Below are 17,523 nucleotides of genomic sequence, written 5' to 3' on the forward strand. Positions count from 1 at the left end.
CAAGAAGGCTTTCACTGCATAATTACACGTACAGTCCTGCCGGGCAGCCTCTCTCCAGTTTCTTTACATTTTGTTGGAGAGAAGGTGGAAGGAGTCTTTCCTGGTCTTAGGACGCATGCTGGCCTTGCTAGAACGCCCTTTTTCTTGCATGTTACCTAGAACATTACCTTGCATGTTCTGGTTGCAGGGGAGGAGGCAGGAGGGATTTTGGGGAGGGAAGGAGGAATCAGTCCACAGCTGAATAAGGGCCACGGTGTCGCAGGGGAGTCCTGTGAGCCCATAGTGCTGGCGCATTTGAAAATAATACATCTGTGAGTCTGATAACTTCTCTGCTGGAGTGAGATTTCAACTCGTCAGCGTTCTAAGGAACTGGGAGGACTGGGAGGGGGTGGAGGTGCCTGGGCTGATCAGGAAAGGCGGCCAGATGAGAAATCAGGCGCCACGCTGCTGCCCAGCCCAGCAAGCGGAAGCTCGGCCGAGGAGGGGGCCGATGACTTCACAGTGACGGGACCGTGGTAACTTCTTGCCAACCAGACATGAGTGGAGGGTCGATGCCGGCCTGGCACCCCACCTGCACTGCATCCTGGCCACTTAAGCCTCTGAGCATGCCACAGTGAGCTTCCCTCAGCCCAGTTTCCATAGGAGGGAACCAAGGTCAAAGAGTGATGTGTGTGGTCCTCCTGTGGAGTTAAGGGTGCTGAGAAGCCTGTCGTCCCGCAAGTCCTGGGCCTGGGAATCTCATTAGTAAAGAGTCCGCCCTCAATGAAGAAGATGCAGGTTCGATCTCTGGGCCGGGAAGATGCCCTGGAGGAGGGCATGGCAACCCACTCCAGTATTATTGCCTGGAGAATTCCATGGACAGAGGAGCCTGGCAGGCTACAGGCCATGGGGTGGCAAAGAGTAGGACTGAAGCAATGGAGCACTGTTTTATATATATGCAAACGTATATATTCTGTTCAATTACTGGCAGCTGAGAAATGGACCTATATAAACCACGGCTTTCTGTTTTTTTTTAAATAAATAAATCAAAGGAAATGGCCAATGACATTAACAAGCTAGTTTGTTTCTTTTTCTTGTGCTTCCTGTCCTGGCACAGGTCAAACTGGCTGAGGGTTATCTGAGGTCAGAGCTTTGGGAGGCAAGTGTTGTCCTACCCCCCACAGGTGTGGGGGTGAACCAGCCTCCCAACAATGGCGGGGGGTTGGGGGGGAGATGAAGAGCAGCCATTGCATTGATGAGGAAAGCAGATTGGCCCCAGAGTCACACAGCTAGCTAGAGAAGACTCTTGAGAGTCCCCTGGACACCAAGGAGGTCAAACCAGTCCATCCTAAAGGAAATCAACCCTGAATATTCATTGGAAGGCCTGATGCTGAAGCTGAAGGTCCAATACTTTGGCCACCTGATGCGAAGAACTGACTCACTGAAAAAGACACTGATTCTGGGAAAGATTGAAGGCAGGAGGAGAAGGGGATGACAGAGGATTAGATGGTTTGATGGCATCATCAACTCGATGGACATGAGTTGAGCAAACTCCAGGAGATGGTGAAGGACAGGGAGGCCTGGTGTGCTGCTGTCCATGGGGTTGCAAAGAGTCAGACACGACTGAGTGACTGAACAACGACACAGCTAATAGAGGGCAAGGCAAAGCTGGACAGCTGTCTGACTCCATCAGGAGCTCTTCTGGCCTCCCGAACAACCCCAGCTCCTGTCCTACAGAGCTCCCTGCGAGCCAGCAACCTCACTCCCAGGAAAATGAAGCTGAGAACGTGGCCATCCAGCGGGAGACCAGAGAAATTTACAGACAGCACCATTTTACACAGATGGTAAGATCTCACAGCTTTGAAACAAGAGCTTCACGGATGTTGCCTCCCTCCCCACCACCATCTCCATGAAGAGCTTGATATTCAGCATTCCCCCAAAAATAAATCCCCTCAACAGGTCAACAGGCATTCCCATGTCTGGGGAGGGGTGAGCCAAGTACCTTCTCACGCACGGAAGTGGCATCAGGTAGCTGCCAGCCAGTATCTCTCTGAGCTTTCCACTTCTTTCTCTAAGGCTCTAAAGGTGAATTTTCTCCTGCATGTGAAGAGCTGGAAGTTGAGCTTAATGTAAGAACCTTTATTTTCCAAAGAGGCAGGTTGGCCTTCCTGTATCGACAGACTCCGGAGCTTAGATTTATTACAGAATGGTAATCAGGCAAAAGAATAAATACACTGCATCTTTAATTCATTAATCACCTCGGAAAGCAAAATGAACTACAGTAAAGAAGACAATCTGTTTTCAGTGCTGGAGGTGGAGGGCGGAGGTGGGTGAGGGAGTCGGTTTCTCAATAAAATCCAGTTACTAAAATCCATTTTGTGTGCAGATTAGAGAAAGGACACTTTACCTCTGAGGCTGGGAGCAGGACGCCCTCTGCAAAGGACCGGGGGCCTGTGGATGACCCCTGCTGGACCCCGGTGTCTTCTGCCAGTTCCTGTTGTGACTTACATCAAGAGCCAAAGGCTGGTCAAGAAACCAGGCCTGGGTTCCAATTCCTGCTCCATCTGGAAGAAGTCTCCAAATGGAGGGGGGGGGATCCTAAGTCACTTACTGCCTTGAGACTGCTCTACCAATGGGATGTGGGTCCCAGAGGTGTTTTGTTTTCCAAACATTTCATGTCACCAAATTCTTATTAAAGGGAGATGTGAGGCCAGCAAAGTTTTGGGGAAGTGAACACGAAACCTCCATGTTTCTGACTGGCTGCATGCGGCCGGGCACTCTGGAAGCACCATCTGGCACGAGAGGCTGAGATCGGGCCTGGTGTGCTAGGAGGCTGCGCTATTCCTGCTGTTTGCTGTTGCTCCTGAGTTCTTCTGACCTGGAAATAGAAACTAGCTGACTTCTCACCCAGAGAACAGACCTGCAAAGGAGGCGTTCGTTAGCATCTTAGACTCGACAAGGAAAAGAATTGAGGTCTGGGTAAAGATAGAATGGGAAGCCATAATAACAGACCATGTTTACTGACTTCTAGGGACTCTGCATAGATTATCTCTAATCTTCACAACCACCCTTCAGGGCTTTGAAACTATTACTGTGCCCATTTTACAGATGAGAGAACAGGTTCATGGAGGTCAAGTCCTTGAGTCAAGTTTGCGTCATCCAGTGGCTCAGCTGGGAGCTGAAAACTGCTACCATGTATTTGGCACTTGCTGTCTAGTTTGCTTTACCTGCAGGATCTCATTTATTCTTACCAACAGCCTAGAAAAACAAGTATGACTGTCCCTATTTCATGTATGAAGTCAGAAGGGTTTCCCAGCCTCAGTATGACTGACGTTGGGCCTGGATAACGCCGAGCCCTGTCAGCAGCACCCTGCCCTCCACCCAACAGATGCCAGCAGCCCCCTACATCATGACAAGCATAAGGTCGTGTCCCAAGGCTGCCAAATGTGCCTGGGGGAGCCAAAGCAACCCTGCTTTAAATGAATGATGAGGGCATGCAGGGGGGACTACAGAGCTGGGAAGGGGACCCCAGTCTACCTGATCCCTCTACTAGACTGTTGTCCAAATGCTGTGCCAGTTGCCCTACGGCCAAGGTTCTCAAAGGCAGACACGCTGGAGCAACACCTGCTTAGAAATGTGCGTTTCTCAGGCCCAACCCTAGACTGCCTGAATCAGAAATTCCAGGGATGGGGCTACTGGCAATTAGAGTTTTAACAAGTCCTTCAGGCAATCTGGTGCCCACTAAAGTCTGAGACTCAGCACCTTATGGCCATGTATCTTGGCCTTGGCTGTGGCTACACACACCTGGGTGGCTGGGGCAGGGGGTCTTTAATTGATCTGAGTTGGGGGCTTCCCTGGTGGTTCAGATGGTAAAGAATCTGCCTGCAATGCAGGAGACCCACCCCAGGTTCGATCCCTGGGTCAGGAAGATCCCCTGGAGACGGGAATGGCAATTCACTCCCGTATCCTTGCCTGGAGCATTCCATGGACAGACGAGCCTGGTGGGCTACATAGGCCATGGGTTCACAAGAGTTGGACACAACTGAGCAACTAACACTTTCACTTTTCACTTTGGGGTTTAGGCACCGGGATTTTGACAATGTTCCAGATTATTCTCATGGGAAACTGAGGTTGAGGACCACTGATCTTGAGGAAGCTGCCTGTGGTTCTTGGGGAGCCACCAGTCAAAGTCTAAGTGTTAAAATAAAGAGCAGCTGAGGTTGGTCCCCTGACCCCTCCACCCAAACTTGGACAAAAGTGGCAAGAACTGGGTAGCGGTTCCCTGTTCTCAGCCTGGAGCCACAGCTCCACAGAGCCCAGCTCCTCTCACTGTTCCCTTTTTGGGTTCCCTCTCTCATCGATTCACCCAAATCTCGAAACGTTTTGAAAGCTATTTAGTTGGACTCTGCACCCGCTCAAGAGGTGAAGGAGGCCACTGAAATTGGCAGGCAAATGCTTTGCGTTAAGTCAGACGTATCTGCAAGGCAACAGAATCATCGCTGCAGGAGGAAATGGAATTCAACTTCCCCTTTAACAACATCTAAGCCTCCTCTGAGGTCTTATCGCCTCCCTCCAGCCACTGCCTTCCTATGGGTGCCCTGCTATTCACCTACCACTCCTCTGCCCTGGGCAAGCCCATCACCTCCACCATCCTCTGCAAAATCCACAGCCACTCCCTCATTAACCTGGCTATATCCTCTCCCATCCTGTCCCGTGGCCTGGAACTGCCTGTCACTTCTTCCTGCACGCCTACAACCTCTCCATCCTTTATGATCCGTATGTGATGCCTCCCGCTCAGGGTGAGCTCCCCTTCGCCGCTGCTTCTGTTACCATCAGAGCAGCAACGTGAGTGATGCATTTGATAGATTCTATCCTGCTCTGCCCAATGTCCTTTTTTTTTCCATCTGAGCATCTCAAGCAGTGATGTGCTGCTCAATGTTTAATATCTTTAGCAGAGGGTGGAGGCCAGAGACAGGGGCTAGGTTTTAGCAGTGCTTGTTCTGCAGGTATTCCCACCGTGGCCGATTTCATGCTGCCACCCACGTGAAGTCACTGAATGTGGAATTGAAAGGGACGTGTATAACTGGCCCCTGGGAGACCCGACCAACGACAGTCAATCCAGCAAACGTCCACTGGGAGTAGGCTGTGCCCAATGCCCTGTGCAACACGCTGAGTGTAAGGGGTACAAGGCAAGGGTCCTGGATCTGAGTTGAGTGTGGAGCATAAAGGGGAAAAGGTGCCTTTCAGAGGGACCTGTCACAGGCAGAGGAAATGGTACAAGGAAAATAAAAAGGAGGAAGCGGTCAACTGTGGCCAACTAGACCACGGGATCGCCTTGAATCCCGGGAAGAGGGATGCTTAATGTTTCTGAGCCAAAGGAGACACATTTATCACTGGTCGCTTTTGCTGCTGCCTGAGAGGTGGCACCACACTCAGCAGCTGCCGTGACTTGTTGATTTAACCCATGTAAGAGGAGATGGTTCTCTTGTGATCACCTGGAAGGGAAGAGACTTTCCCAAAGTCACAAAGCTGGAAGGGTCTGACGCCATTGTCTGCAACACCCTGACAAACCCCTGAGCTGAGCGTTTCCAGCGAAGGAACTCGGTCCTTTGTTGTATCAAAGACTGCTGAGTTGGCATTCCCTTAGAGAAGGACTTCCAATAGGTATTCAAACTGGACTGCAGACACCTAGGAGCCCTACGGGGTAGAGAGAGAAGGGCGCAGAACTAGGGGGACCGGAGTCACCCCCCACAAGCCACTCCTCTTTTACCCAGTGATCCCGCATAACCATTCATCTTACAAATACTTCCTCTGCTGAAACAAAACAAAATGAGTTTGAGAACCTCTGGTTTGTGCCAAATCCTGAAATGTATGGAGGTGGTAGCTGAAGCCTGGATGCTTCTAGTGGGCAATTCTCCTACCCCCTATATATATATATATATATTTTTTTTTTTTTTTTAATTTGTTACAGCCAGCATATCAAGGGGATAAAATAACTTTGGGGACATTCTCAGAAATTGCACCCAAGTCCAAGTACCTTTCCTGAAAAAGAAGAACTCTTAAGACAAAATGTCAATTGCACCAGGAAGCCCGCTCCTGGACGGGTGAGCTGGGATCTCCCTCCTGTCCTCGCCTGGGTTTCTGCAGGATTTCCCGGCTCAGCATAGGAAACTTGCCTCAACACCCAGATTCAGGTTCACCTTGGAAACGCCTGTCCCCTTGTTGGAAATGCTTTTCAACCACACTGGACAAAATCTATTTCACAATTTCTCTGCAGGCAGCTTGGCCTCTGCAACAAGTTCAAAGAAGTAGGGCTGCAAAATCTACCTCTTCTCTCACCACCCGGCACCCAACTCTCTCTTCGTCTTCCTCTTCCTAAGAGGAGACTGCAGTGACATTGCTGTATTTTAACATATCAGTCCCCAGTTAAAAACTGAAAGAAGAAATATGGTTTTCTGTCAATGGCTTAAGAGGACTGTACCTCTAAACTGCCACTAAAACTCCCTTAGTCTCCCCGCCCCCACCCGCCCCCCGCCGACATTTGTAGCATTTTGGAGCAATCTGCTGGAGTCAAAGAAAGCAGTGAAATTTCCACAACCGACTTCAAAGCCCCTGAATCCTGTATCCATGGAGGGGAGCCTGGTAGCCAAACCAGAGGGGACCTTTATCAAAGAGGCGGGTGTAGGAACTTACCAGGCATTTCTGCCCTGCTTCTGTGATTGATGTTAATGACAGACACGTGAGCAAATTCCCCACACAGTTCTCCAAAAAACGCCCCTCCCTCTCTTCTCACGAACACTTTGGGCTGTGGCAGTGCAGGTGATACAGAAAAGGGCTGGAATGGAGGGCCCACTGCCAGTGCTCCATTAACCCCTTAACACACAGGAGCCTTTCATCCCTTGGGGAGTGTGGAGTGAGAGGGACTCATGAAGACGAGGAAGGGCTACACCTGGACGGTCTTACTTTTGTAAAAATGAGTGCTGGGCAGAAGTGGCTTCAGAAAAAGGAAACACATCAACTGCCAGCCAGCCTAGTTAATTTCTGTCTTGTGCTTTTCTGTCTTCTGATTCCATGCCCTCTTTGGCCTGGCCTTGCAATTTCGTCTCCATGGGACCCCTGTTTACCCATCTTGGTCCACCACATCCAGGACAACCCTTCCTCCCCAACTCACACAGAGACACACACAGTTCATTCCAGCCATGGCCACACTGCTGTACTGAACTAAGATCTTGTCTGTGATACTAAATATTATAAAAATTACCCCCCCCAAGATGTCCAGGGTCTTTCTTGGTGGTTCAGTCTGTAAAGAATCTACCTGCACTGCAGAAGACAGGGGTTTGATCCCTGGGATGGGATGATCCCCTGAAGCAGGAAATGGCAACCCATTCCAGTATGCTTGCCTAGTAAATCCCATGGACAGAGGACCCTGGTGGGCCACAGTCCATAGCGTTGCAAGAATTGGACATGATTTAGCAACTAAACCACCACCACCACCACCAAGATATTGCCCTATTTACAGGCTCACAATACTGTGTAAGATTGCCCACTGCCCCACATTCCAGTCCAAAGGGATTCTTATTCTTTGGTGATGAGAGAGATGAACAAAGTTTCCTAAGATTATTGGTCATTTGTATTTATTTTTTCTAAAAGCTGCCATTTGCCTATCAGGCGGTTTACCCACTTTCTTTTGAATTTACTAGAGCTCTTCACATTAGGGAAACTGGGTCTGTGACCGTCTTGTGGGTTATGATTTTCCCCATTTTGTTGTTTGTCCTTTGATTTTGTTCATGGTGATTTTCCTATGTGTTGGTTTTAAATGCTTATGTAGTCAAATGTATCAATCTGGGTTTTGCGCCAGGCTAAGGAAGATCTTCCCTATCCTAAGTTAAAAAACAAAACAAAACACCAGTTTCTCTTTGCTGCAATTGTAGCTTTTGCCTTATGGTGTTCACAAAATCACCAACCTCCACCTTTTCACAAATTCCATAGTTTTGGGAAAGGTTTTATCAAACAGGACCAGCATTTATTGTTTGTAACTATCTACATTCAATAAATCTTGAGAGCAAGAACTATGCCCTTACCCGTTCCTGAATCCTTCAACACCAAATAGCAGGTACAAAATGCAGTGTTCGTTGATTTAAATCTTAAAATAAAGCATAACAACTTTGACGCCTAACCAGTCGGAGCAAAAAGGTCTATTTTCCAATAGCTCTCCAAAAGAGGACATTAAGAAATAGGGCTGAAGCAGACTATATTTAACAAGCTGCCCGGGAAAGGAAACTCAGCCCACGAAACTGTCAAGGAAATGTCAGGATATGGGTCTGTGGAAAAGCCAGGAGAGGATTAAGAGAACAACCTCTCATTTTGGCAGATCGCTAAGATGTCGCCTTCATCGTGTAAGGAACTTTTCCTAGGCTCTTGTTCTCTGTTTGTTTGGGCACCTGATTCAGGTCCACCCTGCCACTTTCCCAGGAGGATGTGAGACAGAGATGCGGTGTGCTGCGCGCTGGGACAGAGCTGGGCTGGACACAAAAATAAATGAGGTGTGAACTCCAGGCTCACGGAGTTGAGAGCCCAAGAGAAGACGAGAAATTTACAAGGTAATTGTCTGACAAGGTAGACGGAAGAGTGCCCCTGGAGCGGGCCGTTTTTTGCGTGGTTTAATGCTGTGCTTTAGGGGAGAATCAATGTGCCTGATGGCGCGTGATCACACATCTTGGTTAATTCCAGCCAGCAGCATCGTCCTCGGTCCTATGTCTTCTACCACCTTCCCCAACCGCCTGCTAACTAAGTGCCTGCTGGTAATGATGACCAATAATACAAACGTCTCATCAGTAACTGCAGAAGTGTGTGCCAATAATTCAGACGGCATCTGTCTTTGGAACCTGACAACTAAATACACTCTCTTCTTTTCCATGCAGAATTTGTGAAAAACACCATCACACGTTTGAAATGAGCTACTGTGCCAGCTCAAAACCCTCAGGATCTCTCTCGGTTTATGCTCTGGATCCCTGACCAACTGGTGCTTTAGCTGATTGTGTAGACTCGCAGAAGGCCTCTGATCTGAACTCAACTGACCCGTTTCCCAAAAGACAGGAATTAAGCACAGCAGGGCACATGAGGGCAATGTGGCCTGCCCAGGTCACAAGGCTGTTTGTTTAGTGGCTGGGGCAGGTGTAAAATCGAGGCTTCTGGACATCAACTTGGGTTTCCTTTCCCCGTGTGCCTTATCTGACTGCCCTGGCCCTTATTTAAAAAGAAAGAAAAGAAAAACAGAGTTGATGTTAATAGAGGGCTGGGAAGGCCAGAGGAAGCAGAAAAGACACAAAGCAATTGTTCCTCTCTTTTAATTTTAAACTGGACCTTCAAAACGCTGACTTGTAAGAAATACAATAAAACAAGGGAAATTCACCAGCGGCTTCTTCACTTTCTGGGTCTCCATAACTAACTGTGTCCCTGGACACTTCTACCAGGAGTTCTCAATCCTGATTCTGCATTAGAATCACTGGGAATTAATTTAAAAAAAAAATACTGATGCCTGAGCCCCACCAGCCCCTGGAGGTTCTGGTTTAACTGGTCTGGTGCAAGGCATCAACATTTTCTAAAGCCCCATAGGTGCATCCAAGGTTGAAACCTAGTCTCTAGGCTCAGAGACCTATTCATGCCCTAATTCTACTCATTCCTATCTCTCTAAATGATGCACAGGACTCTTGGGTATCCATACTGGGACACGCCCATCTCCCAATCCCTGCAGAATCCCATTCTCAGAAAATGTGATTAGGCGAGCAGCTGGACATAAAGACCCACCCCTAGACAGTGCTGATTGGACAAAAGCTAGACACCTCACCAGGGGGAACCAATCAGCTATCTCTTCTGGGAACAGGCCAGCAGAGGGGCTGACCACCTCTGCCCTGGGATGTTTAGGGCAGAGAGTGGGAATCAGGAGTACTCCAAAGCAAGAAAGTATGCCTGCCTTCTGCAGGGAGAATGAAGCAGGTGTGCAGAGAAAAGGGAGGGAAGAGGGACAGAGAGAATGAGACTTCTTCCATCCTGTGTTTCATGCCCTTAATATACACCTGTATCCTTACAATAAAGGAACACAAACCTAAAGGCAGAGTTTTTTATGTCTGAGAGTCTAAGAAACTAATGGGCTCCTTCCAGGACCTCAAAGTCCCTTAGAAGGCTCATCCAACCACAAAGGGCCAGGTCGCATTCGACAGTGATCCTGGGATTTTTAACCAGAGCAGAGGATCCCATGCTGGTATCCTGATAGCCCACAGGGAGCCCGTGAAGGCAGTTATGGCACCCATGAGCCACTGCTATCACTGGAAAGACCTATAGGATAACCCGTGTGGTAAGGTTTTCCTTGCTTTTGATTGCATATACATCAATGGAATTATACCACTTCTCCTGCTGATCAGAAGCCCGAGAGCTTTCACAGAGGGCTCTGATTAATAAAACAAACACACAGAATTACAAATGAATCCTTGAGAACATGGGCTTCATAGGAGGAAGTTAGTAAAGAGGTCCTTCGGTACTAAATAAAATAATGAAGTCAAGACTTCTTTATCTAGCCAACCATTTTTCAAAACCACCCTAGTGTTATTTCCACGAGATGGCTGATTAGAAACCAGGCTCCATGTTCATATAAATTCGGAAGATGCTGTGTATCATCCATGTTGGCCCTTCGCTATGGAGGATCACGATACGTATGAGCACTTAAAGGCCCTGAGATGGACGGAAGCAAAATTAAATTTTTAATTTGGTCTTACCCATAATTTCTGTAAACGTTTGCCCACAGAACTTCCCAAGCACACCTTCAAAAAAATACTTTAGGAGTGGTGGTATTTTTTTAGGGGGAGGGCAGATAAATGACTGTTCTAGATTCTTCTCCATTCTCCAGTGGTGGCAGCACTTATTTTAAAGCAGAGGGAAGGTGTCCAGTATCATAATCACAAAGTTCTTCGAAAACAAATCAGACCTTGCACGGCGTCAAGGTCAAAGTTTTGCTCCATAGAACACTGATGGGGGCCAAGTACGGCAGGATGTTTACTCTGCCAGGTGCTTACATATATTATCATATTTAATCCTCTGCAGAAGCCTTTGAGGGGGCATCCCTATTTTACAGATGCAGAAGTTGTGTATCCTTTTTCACGTGACTGTAGTCACAGATTTTGCTGACGACTTTTTATTAAATGGGGCTTTCAATGGCGTGATTTAACGCTGATTTATCTTCACTATCCAGCAATTTCCTGAGTGTCAATTGTGTACCTGACACTTTGCACATTACAGGGCATTAAGGAAACGTACCATCTATTATTTTTTAAATGCTCTTGAAATGACAATCTTTATCTTTGAGTAGGAAAAGGCTGCTCTGTGACCTACCACCATCAAAACCACAGGATCATTCGTTTTTTGGAGCTAGAGGGGTCCTTAGGGTCAAGATCATGTGAAGTGCTAGCCCCATCTTCTAGATCCTTCTCAGATTATAACGCATTTTCTTCTAGGCATCACTCAACCCCAGTCAGAAGAGGATGGCTAAGGAGGAGAGGGCAAATGAGCCTACATTACCCGTGCTAAGGTTAAACACTGAGCTGTTTTACTAGGAAAGAGAGAATAAGGTGGGTGAGGAGAGGTGGCATGGTGTTCAGCTAGAAATCCCTGCATGCTTGTGGTGTGAGGTCAAATCGTATCTGAATTGCTCCTAGGCCTGAGTTTCTACATCTCTATAAAGCGGATTAAAGTAACCCTCCCTCTGGCTGCTCTGAGGATCAGCAATGGCACAGGTCCTGGCTACCAGAGACACTCAATCAATGTGAAGCTCTGGATGACCATCAAAGGACAGATCACTGAGAGGATGATGGATGGAGGGGCACCATGGTCTCCAACTCCACGAAGTTTTCTCTAATGCCTGACCAACAGGTGACCACCCCAAAGGGACCAGAGGAAATGGTGACTATCAGCTCTAAAGTCACTGTTTTAAAATCTGACTCTCATGGTTTCTATATCTGCAGAGTTAGAGGGAAAAAATAAAAGTCATCAGCTTGAAACCTAGTTCATTTCTGAAATCCCTGAGACGTGGGATTGGAAAACAAGCCCTGTATGCATTTGGTAAGATACACGCATGTTTCAGCAACCAATATGGAAGTCTACTGCCCCTTCTTCTACATTGTTCCCTTCCTTTTGGCGATCCCCCCAAAAGCTGAACTCCAGATAACCTCTAACGCAGCCTCCCCAACGTCCTGGTTACATGAGCTGGCATTCTGGGTTCAAGTGTATGTCTCTGGTACTTTTGTAAAACTATTTTCCAGTTTCAGAAAATAAGACCCTGCTAATGAGCAAATCACAAGCAGAAGATCTGCTTTGAAAAACCAGTATTTCAATTAATGAGATGATCTGGCACTGATTTAAAATGATTACCTGTGTTGCCAATACGCATAGATGTCCTTCTTTCATTAAACATACTGTACCTCTGTTATGCGTTGTGTTCTTTGTGTTTGAAATTTACAGAATATGTTCTTTTATTATTGTATTTTATTTTACTGGAACATTTTAGGGTTTGTTTATTTGGGTTTGTGCCAGGGAACCTCCCATTTGCCCCAGTAACTGACCCACACCAACCTTTTCTCTGTAGTCATGAACCCCAAGTCTCAAGGCCTTGGATGCTGATAGCTCTATTGACATCTCTGATCAATTTCATCTCCATTTTCATACACTGTATTATTTTTCAAATGTAAAGATTTTATTGTGTAGTGTCCTGTTTCTAGGTAGACTTCTATACCCCTTTTCATTTTTCATAGTAACAGTTTAATACTTAAGAGTTGGGAAGACATACAAGAAAGTCTATAATGAGAAAACTTCAGGACACCCCCATATAAATAATTCTCATCTTCAATGCGACAAATACGAAACAGGGTTTCATGCACAAAGCCTTCCAAAAAACTACACTTTTCAGATTCAAACCCGATAGTCCTGAGAAATAAAGGGCTAACTTTTGCTTGATATTAATCACAAATTACTTTTTCCTTTAAAAAATTAATTAAAAACATGAGATGGAATAAATATTTCAGGCAACCAGCAGCAAAATGGGAAAATACCATGTGTTTGGAGTTTTAGTGCCCTCTGAGTACCGAAATTTATTTGCAGCAAGCAGAAAATAGACAGCAAGCATAAAAATACAGCACAGTCCCCCTAGTAAAATTATTTATCAAGCTAACAAGGGAGGGACCCTTCTAGTAACAACAAGCCAACAAGGAAAAGACATGGCTTTATATTTTACCTTTGGGTTAGCAACCCAGTAAAAATGCCAACTGACAAGCACTTCACATAAACATTTCTTTCTAAATGAGCTTCCTTGTTAGAAGAAAGGAAAAAAAAAATATGTCTTTTTAGCTAAGGCACAGTATAGCTTACAGAGAACTCAAGCATATATACACTAACTCTTTAGGGCCAAAATAATATAACTGAAAGAAGAAGTTAATGTGAATGACAAACGGACTTAACAAAACAAATTTAAAGTTCATTGAAGAAAATGTGCTTATATTCTTATCGCGGTATCCTCATAAGGATATCGACAGACATCCACAGTTTTGTAAGATGATTTTTCCGGGCCATCTTGACAGTCTCCAAGAAAAGCATACATACATATATACTCATATATAAGATATATATGTACTGACATTGCCTCTACTGTACAAGTCTCATTGCTATATTTTTTTCCAAATATTTATTTTATGAGCAAAACCCCAAAGTCAGACTTCACAGTTTAACAATACCAAACTTTGATTATAAATTACAGATCACTTTACTGCAGCTTGCAATGGCCAAACCGAAAAAGGGAGAAAAGAGAAGAAGAAAAAAGTAGGGTGGGGGATCCTCGAGTTGAAACCAGACAGTGACCTGATCCCAAATAAATTTTAAAGAAATAGTAAAAAGATGCATTCTCAGAATAACTGTGCCCTCAATAGCTTGGAAAGTAACACCTGATGGATTTACAATGAAATCACACACTTAAAACCCATCTTCCCTAAAGTGACACATCTGGTCATTAACCATGGCTTTTTCCCCCCCCTAATTGTATCAGGAGACGATGCAGAATGTGAAGAACACTGTAAAACGTTGAGTATAGACAGACAGAAACGTCTTGGTGGATCAGAATTCCTCCTCCCACACCTCCCGCCACCGCACCCCCATCAGATCAGATCAGATCAGTCGCTCAGTCGTGTCCGACTCTTTGCGACCCCAAGAACTGCAGCACGCCAGGCCTCCCTGTCCATCACCAACTCCCGGAGTTCACTCAGACTCACATCCATCGAGTCAGTGATGCCATCCAGCCATCTCATCCTCTGTCGTCCCCTTCTCCTCCTGCCCCCAATCCCTCCCAGCATCAGAATCTTTTCCAATGAGTCAACCCCCATCAGTGCCTTTAAAAATACAAATTTCTCAGCAACAGGGATGGAAAAGTTTTCGTTCCTAATACGATCTGGCTCGAATAAAGTAGTATGAAAATTTAAAAAATAAAACGAAATCCTTCCTTACTTTTTTTTTTTTTTCCTGTGGGGAGCCGGTGACCGTCACAGTGCTTGCCGCTGCTGAAAGCTCCAAGTTCTGGAGCACTAGGGAACCCCTTGCTCTGGAGCAGGAACCCGATTTCGAGGCCCAAACGCTGCAACTCAAGACCTCTCAGCAGAGTTTAGGAGTGGAACTGGTTCTCCGCCCACACACGTGTAGGGCGGGTTTACCGCACGTACGGGTCACGTGCCATTTGGTTACACCAACCTTGGGGCGTTTTCCACCGGGCTGGTCAGGTAGGGGAAACAAATTGGAGCGCCAACAGAGGTAACATCTTAATTAACCAGGGTCCCCATGGAGACCAGAGTGTTTCAAACGCATCCCATTTTTTACCAAGAATTTTATCCCCAACAACTCAGCTGGGGAAGACTCTGAAAGCAGCGCATTTTGGGTCCACGGGCTTCACTGGACCAGCAGAGCGCTGAGCACGTGGGAAACACGTGGGAAGGCCTTGCCTCCTGGGAAAGAAAGTGATGCCCCGGGGCCTTGCTTGCGCAGGTGTGATGGATCTCCAGCCGTTGCTGGGAGGTCTCCTCCCGGGCAGCCCAGCAGCCCCGAGGCTTCCAGAAAGCCTGTCCCGTCCCAAACCACTGCTCCTTCCCTGGAAGGGAGAGCTCTGGTCCAGATCTCCAAACAAAGCACGTGCGCTTTCCTTCTACGACGCAGTGGTGAGGAACTGCTTCGCTTTGAGACTTTAAACGGAGAAAAAGAGAAGGAGAAAAAAAGGGGGCGGGGAAAGTCTGGGGAAAATGAATAACGCAATAGTCTTTGGGCATCAGGACAGAACCGCCAGTAGGCACTACCCACTGAAGCGAAGGAACGAGACAGCGCTTCTCAACTGCGGTCCAGAAGATCAAAATCGGTGAAAGGGATTTCTGCTCCCTCTTGGCGACCCTCACCGCTGGGCGGAGAGCGAGGCCAGGCCTGCGTGCCCAGCAGAGTCCCCTGGCCTTCTGAAAAGCAGTGCAGCATTTTCAGCACTGTCAGGCGTATCTATGCACCCCAAGATGCTTTGAAAGGACTTTGAAGTGGGGGAGTTGGGGGGGCGGGGTGAAATAAGGAAGAAAAAATGTAAAAGGAAACAGGAAATTCTATTCCCTATTTCTTCAAGTCAGCCCAGTAAGAGACCCCGACTGTCAGCTTCCCCCCTGCCATTTCTTGTGCATCAGGAATGAACCTCATTTTAAAATATAAACAAGCCAGAGGCACACCATGGGGGGAGGCCCCTTTAATTAACCACCATCGGTTAAAAAAAAAAAAAAAAAAAAGGTCTCCACTTGGATTAAGTTTGGGGTAGGGGTTCAACCCTGGTGTCAGAATCCCTTTAAATAATTGCTAACACTCTCCCCACCTCCCGCCCCAATGACTGAGGACTCTGCTTGGCTGCTGGCAGGAGCCAGAGAAGAAGAAAAGAAACTTTGTCTGTAGCACCCAATTTAAAGGAGGCAGTGACCTCAGGGTCAATTTCAGATCAATCCGATTCTCACCTCCACTGCCTACCTGCTAGCAAATGAAGTTACTGTGCTTTTCTATAGACTGAAAGGGCTAAAAGGAAATTGTCATTTGCTGCAAGTGATGACCCCCTGTTAGAGGATGGATGCTTGCTGAAAGGAACATGGAAAACACCTCCCTTCCTCTTTTTTGTCAGTCTCACCTCACCAGTGATTAAGGTGTAAGATGCACCCCTGGCTTGATAATTAGGTGTTAATATCTTCCAGCAGCTTATACTGGAGGTCAGGGCTGTGTTGTCTCCAGTGACAATAACTGTAATTCCCACAGCTGGTCTGACTTGCCCACTCAACACCTGACACTCCTTCTCCCTCCCCTCCCCAGTATTAATTCCCATCTGAAATTATATAAATGCTAATGGATTTATTACGTTTCCCGTAGATGCTGGAAAGAGAGGCACTCTGAATTCTGCCACTGCTTTACTCTTGTCCCAGCATTTTCCAAATACTGCAAAAAAGAAAAAAAAAAAAAAGGAAAAAATAAAAGCAAAACCAACCCTTCTGCATAGCTCATTTATTGCTGATAATTTCATTAGGTGCCAGGAAAAGCAAAAAAATGCAGACACTAAACAACAGCTTTACAGTGATTTTTGGATCGAGGAAATGAAAGACTCAGCAAGCTGGAGGCGAAGAGAGTTTCAACATTGGCATCTGTGAACGGCAGCAATAAATCTGAGATTCTGGCAGGTGACTGAATGTGTGCTTTTAGAAGGAAAGCTCTTGACAGAAGCATCGTTTTGTTTTAAATAACGATTGCTATACTCCTGTGCAAAAACCCTTCTCCCTCCCACCATGCCTGCCCCCACCAAATGCATAATGTCTCTTTCTTTAAGATAGCCCCTTCAATAGCATCCTAAGGACCACTGAAAATAATGGGACTTCATTAAGCTGGTTGCCCTGTACTTGCTCTGCCATAATTGATCGATTAAACCTGCTCACAAGTGGGGCCAGTGTCCGCAGAAGGACGTTAGGCAGCCTTGTGTGGGAAGGAGGGTGGGAGGGTGGCTATCTAAACAAACAACAACAATTTGATAAGGTAAGCCCCGGTACTAAACAGTTTAAACAGAATTATTTTCCCTTCCTTTCTCAGTGCCAGCACACACAGTGATGTCATTTGCTGAAGACACACTCCTGGAATCTCTGAGGGGTTGGTCCACTCTCCAGATCTGCATGCCAGACTGCACCCTACTCTTTGCTGTCCTCCGCAGCGGGGCACTTACTCTGAAAGTGGAGTCCTGAGAGGCCCTGAGGGGTCTGCAGTGAAGCCAGAGTCCAGGCCAGCCACTGTTCTCATGCAGGCTTTTCAAACACAGGCGCTGAGAAGTGAAAACTTAGGTTCTGTGTTTTTCATACAGCCTTTGCCTGAGAACACCTGATTTACCATTTCTCTTAAAAGATGTTGATGGACTCTGCGAGGGAAATAACGGTTACAGCATCTGTAATTCTATGTCTGAATTAAACAGCC

General features: G+C 46.7%; 1 protein-coding gene across 1 annotated transcript in view; it reads right to left on the reverse strand.

Annotated features, from left to right (window-relative positions):
- MAF (MAF bZIP transcription factor) overlaps positions 1-17,523 on the reverse strand; it is a 355,676-nt gene that overhangs the window by 321,345 nt on the left and 16,808 nt on the right. The gene's annotated exons all lie outside the window — the stretch shown is intronic.

The sequence above is a fragment of the Bos indicus genome, chromosome 18, assembly GCF_029378745.1.
Source record: "Bos indicus isolate NIAB-ARS_2022 breed Sahiwal x Tharparkar chromosome 18, NIAB-ARS_B.indTharparkar_mat_pri_1.0, whole genome shotgun sequence".
Taxonomy (NCBI): Eukaryota; Metazoa; Chordata; class Mammalia; order Artiodactyla; family Bovidae; genus Bos; species Bos indicus.